Source organism: Salmo trutta, chromosome 1 (genome assembly GCF_901001165.1).
Source record: "Salmo trutta chromosome 1, fSalTru1.1, whole genome shotgun sequence".
Taxonomy (NCBI): domain Eukaryota; kingdom Metazoa; phylum Chordata; class Actinopteri; order Salmoniformes; family Salmonidae; genus Salmo; species Salmo trutta.
In genome coordinates, this window is record NC_042957.1 from 42742703 (window position 1) to 42748509 (window position 5807).

Genomic DNA, 5807 nt, shown 5'->3' on the forward strand with positions numbered 1-5807 from the left:
TATAAAGGTTTATAAATAATCAAATACGTGTTGGTAATAGTTCATAAATAACAATAATTATCCATGAAAGTTAACATAACGTGTTACAAATGCCAACACATTGAGCCACAGGGGGAAAAAAATCTGGACTCAGTGTCTAACGCTGAGGGTCATTCATTGGCAATGTTTGGCTTTTCTTTGTAGGACCTTCAATCAGAGGCAACGATTGACAGCTGCCTCCAATTGAAGGCCCCAATCCCAATTACCTAAACACAGATCTAAACACCCTAAAACAGACATAGAAATATATAAACATAGAACAATGACCAGAACAATGACCAAACCCTGGAATACATAAATTAATCACCCCTCTACATACACACACACCCCGAACCATATAAAACAAATACCCCCTGCCACGTCCTGACCAAACTATAATAACAAATAACCCCTTTACTGGTCAGGACGTGACAGTAATATTATGCTAAATGAATGTACGTTTATGTAAATCGGTAGCACGAAAATATTTATCATCTTTGTGTGGCTGTTTAGGGAAAGGGGATACCTAGTCAGTTGCACAACTGAAATGTGTCTTCTGCATTTAACCAAACCCCTCTGAATCAAACACGTGCAGGGGGGTTTCCTTAACATCATCGGCGCCCGTCGAACAGTTTTAATTGCCTTGCTCAAGGGTAGAACAGCAGATTTTTCCACCTTGCCAGCTCAGGGATTCGAACACAATGCTCTTAATCGCTAGGCTACCTGCCGCTGCAGCTGTTTCATTCATTGTCTACTATAAATTATTTATTTCCCTTTGATCAGAGATCCACTCCATGGAATTAGTATAAAGCCATTAAACTAGCTAGCTCTCACACAATCGCCTTATTACCAATTGCAAATTTGATATCAACACATTTTTTTCCATTTGTCTCTCTCTTTCCCATTCAGTATTTATCTTCATGCATATCAATGTGTTTCACCACAGAGGGAGTCTAGACTTCAGAGTGAATTATGCAACATAATATTTCTGTCTATATAGTTCAGTGGCCTCATTTTTTAAATCATTTGTTGGCACATTTGTGAGTAAACCATACGTGGGATCATTTCCACGCAAAGTATGAGATTTATCAATATGAATGTTTGCTTGAGAGTGTGTGTACATTTACACACAGTACCAAGTGGTGGAATAAGGGAACTACTTGTCAGAATGCCAAGCGTCAGCTGGAGTGATGTAAAGCTCACCGCCATTCGATTGTGATGAATCACGCTTCACCATCTGGCAGTCCAAATGACGAATCTAGGTTTGGTGGATGCCAGGAGAACGCTACCTGCCCAAATGCATAGTGCCAGCTGTAAAGTTTGGTAACGTTTGGTGGAGGAGGAGGAATAATGGTCTGGGGCTGTTTTTCATGGTTTGGGCTCGGCCCCTTAGTTCCAATGAAGGGAAATCTTAACGCTACAGCATGCAATAACATTATAGACAATTCTGTGCTTCCAACTTTGTGGCAACAGTTTGGGGAAGGCCCTTTCCTGTTTCAGCATGACAATGCCCCTATGCACAAAGCGAGGTCCATACGGAAATGGTTTGTTGAGATCGGTGTTGAAGAACTTGATTGGCCTGCACAGAGCCCTGACCTCAACCCCATCAAAAACCTTTTGGAACACAGACTGCAATCCAGGAATAATCGCCTTAACGTCAGTGCCCTCATCAATATCCCCACTGCAATGTTCCAATATCTAGTGGAAAGCCTTCCCATAAGAGTGGAGACTGTTATAGCAGCAGGGGGGAACAACTCCATATTAATCCCCCATGATATAATCACATAATTTGACCACATCAGTGCATTTGTTACGATAAGAATCCATATATAGTGCCTTCAGAAAGTATTCAGACCCCTTGACTTTTTCCACATTTTGTTATGTTACACCCTTATTCTAAAATGGATGAAATAAATACAAATCCTCAGAAATCTACACACAATACCTCAAATGACAAAGCGAAAACAGGTTTTTAGAAGTTTGCAAATGTATAAAAAAAACAAAAACAGAAATAGCTTATTTACATAGGTATGCAGAGCCTTTACTATGAGATTTGAAATTGTGCTCAAGTGCATCCTGTTTGCATTGATCATCCTTGAGATATTTCTACAACTTGGAGTCCACCAGTGGTAAATTCAATTGATTGGACATGATTTGGAAAGGCACACACCTGTCTATATAAGGTCCCACATTTGACAGTGCATATCAGAGCAAAAAACAAGCCATGAGGTCAAAGGAATTGTCCGTAGTTCTCTGAGACAGCTTCCATCATTCTTAAATGGAAGAAACTGGGCAATCGGGGGAGAAGGGCATTGGTCAGGGTGGTGACCAAGACCAGATGGTTCTTGGTCACCAGAAATCCTCTATGGAGATAGGAGAACCATCTCTGCAGGACTCCACCAATCAGGCCATGTTCTGGAAAAGTCCCAAGATGTGTAACCATAGCAACAGTACATATTAGGCCATAACACAGTTACAGGAATAACCAGTCGTGTCCACACCCCAGACAGGTGCATGTCTAATGGCGTCTAATTACCCAGAGCACATATTGAGAGCACCCATCTTACTAGCTCTTCTGCAATTAATAATTAACACTCATGGTATGGAAAATTCTCAATATTTCCCTACTCTGGGGCTAAAAAGCCCCACACTTTGATATTTACCCCAGTACAAGTGAGAAGGGAAGCACCTCAGCCCCCCCCTTCCCATTCATACGGAGGAGGCAGGACCAAACATATCCCCTCACATTGCTAGAAAGAATTATAAGATCCCTCCTCAAGCCAATTACCCTTCAATATACAGAAAATTATCCTTCAATATACAAAAAAATGTAGTCAGCATGATGAAAATGTCCAAGTTTAAGATCATCTAGTTTGCACCATTTAAACAAACCTCAAACGTTGCAGGTTTAGGTACTATTACTATACCTGTCATGGGGGATTTTCTACACAGTATACAAATGTCCATTCTATGTTTATTTCTGCTGCCCCACTGAGCCCACTTATACCAGCAATTTTTTGTTGTTTTTCAAAATTTTGGTCAATGTCAGATTCTGGGGTAGTTTCTTCATTGTGGCTACCCCAGTTGGTAACAGATTCTCTGCATCAACCCACTTTCTTGTGGTTTTGCCATTCGTCTTCGTACCAGTGCTAGTGGGAGGTGTTTTACAGTTTCTTCTAGGTTTGCCGCTGTTGCTGTCAAGGCCATTCTACCGTTCTTCATTTCCACTGTCTGTTCAGAAGTCGATGGTAGGGAAGTTTCCTCCCCATTCTCCTGTCGTTGTTTCTCCGTCCCCTTGGACAGCACCTCTGTCAGGGGTATCTGCCAGAGTAGGTAAATCATCAGGAGCAACAGGCATGTCACTCCTCCCCATCCCTGGACTCTCTGGATCTTCAGGCGAGTGAATCTGTTTACTATTGGGAGTTGTGTCGTGATCCTTTCTCCTTCTGTTTCCTCCAGGCCCCAGCCTGGTGTATCAGCATCCACTCCTTCCATTCCCTCCAGGCTCCTGCCTGGTGTCCTCTGCTTCCTCATGGCTTGGTAGTCGCTCGTCGATCCCCTCTGGAACTCTGGTACAGTGGTTTAGATGGTACCACGCAGTGCTTCCTTTCACCTGGACGGCTGTTGGTGTTGCTAGAACCACCTTGTAGGGATCCTCTTGCCTTGGGTCGTTCCACGTCCTCCGGAACACTCGGACCTGGTCCCCTGGGATCACCGGACGTGGAACCTCTGGTTCAGGTTTTTGCCTTCTTTCCGTGAGGCTTTCAAACTCAGAGACTTATGGCCTATGTTCTATGATTACACAATACACAATATTTCCATCTCTCATCACACCTCCACGTTCTCCTTCTGGTTACTAAGAGAGTGATAGCACAAGACTTGGAAAGCAACAAAAAACACAAAACATAACAGTATTAACAATGTGATAAGCTATGCATATTTATATATGCACGAAGATCAAAGTCTGAGACCATGACAATTCCCACTCTCTCTTCACCTGACTCTATGCCTCCAGGATACTTTTCTGCTGGACTCCAAAAAATTAAAGGCCCTAAAGAAACTCCTCATGTTTTCACCCAGTCTTCCTCTTTCCGGCCCCAGGTTCCGAGAGGTGTTCCCAAGCCATGTCATTTTCACTTTTTTCCCTATTCCCTTCATTGCCACATCACCTGATAGGCAAGTGCGTATCCCTAATCAATGCTACATCTTCCTGAGGTAACTCGGCACTGTATATGCTCTCACAGTGATGCCTTCAACATGTTGTTTAGAGTACAATCACCCCAACATCTATCCACTTTCATATGATGCATTAACCAATAAAGCAGCTAACTCAACCCAACTATGATGTTAAAGTAGCTCCTAGACCCAACCCATCTGCATGTACAGTTGAAGTCAGAAGTTTACATACACTTATGTTGGACTCATTAAAACTCATTTTTCAACCACTCCACAAATTTCTTGTTAACAAACTATAGTTTTGGCAAGTCGGTTAGGACATCTACTTTGTGTTTGACACAAGTAATTTTTTCAACAATTGTTTACAGACAGATTATTTCACTTATAATTCACTGTATCACAATTCCAGTGGGTCAGAAGTTTACATACACTAAGTTGACTGTGCCTTTAAACAGCTTGGAAAATTCCAGAAAATTATGTCATGGCTTTAGAAGCTTCTGATAGGCTAATTGACATAATTTGAGTCAACTGGAGGTGTACCTGTGGATTTATTTCAAGGCCTGCCTTCAAACTCAGTGCCTCTTTGCTTGACATCATGCGATAATCATGCGAAAATTATATTTTATTTGACACTGTAGTATCCCATGATTGTGTAGTGCTTACTATATAATTGTGTAGAATACGTAAGGGATAATCAAAGAGGGGATATGCGTTCTCTGGAAAATAATGAATGACATGGAAGGTGTGTTCCGTGATGCGCTCGTGGAGTGGAACTAACCTTCCATGAAGTTGCATTATTTTCCAGAGAAAGCATAAAGCCCTGAGTTGTTTAAACCATGGCTATATTTTAACATCTTTGCCTCTATAAACTTGTTAATTTGCAGTTAGAAATGTGTTCAACATCCACTAAAGTATCTAGCAAGTTTATTACATAGCTACAGTTGTTGCTTGGTAACCAAAACAAACAGACTTGCTAGTTTAGCTAACCAAACTATCAGTCCTATTTTGCTATCATGAAAATCGAATATGACAATGCTAATAAGGTTTTCAATTATTTTGCTTTCAAAAACCGCTCAATAGAACATGTAAGAATAAACTATAGCCATTGAATTCTACCGGGCGTTATAGGTAAATAATGAACGCTCTAGAATTTACATATGCCCTGCCTATTTCCCCCGAAATATTAATGTGTGCCACCCATGAGTGAGAAACCTACATGCTAAGTATAGACCATATTGTGTTCCCAACAGGTTCTAGAAATTAAGTTCTGAACTTAGCTGTTCAGACCCTTGTCTGAACAGCTAGGTTATGGACAATTAGCTCTTTTAGTGTATGTCCAGTAGGTTTTCTCATGGAGAAAGCCAAAACAAGATAATAAAACAAATGCAAATCTATAGTGAAAGGCAGAACCACAAATCTTGGTTTGCTTAAAGTAGTATACAGTATGTAGCCATTCATCAACAGCAGCGTATCACCCTGCATACAACTGCTGGCTTACTTCTGAAGCTAAGCAGGGTTGGTCCCTGAATGGGAGACCAGATACTGCTGGAAGTGGTGTTGGAGGGCCAGTAGGAGGCACCCTTTTCTCTGGTCTATAAAAGCTCCACCAGGGC

General features: G+C 41.5%; 1 non-coding gene across 1 annotated transcript; it reads left to right on the forward strand.

Moving 5' to 3' along the window:
• The first annotated feature begins 5505 nt into the window (after window positions 1-5505).
• Window positions 5506-5560, forward strand: LOC115147393 (U7 small nuclear RNA). The gene has a single exon (XR_003866324.1). It is a non-coding gene; the product is annotated as a U7 small nuclear RNA (small nuclear RNA).
• The last annotated feature ends 247 nt before the right edge of the window (window positions 5561-5807 follow it).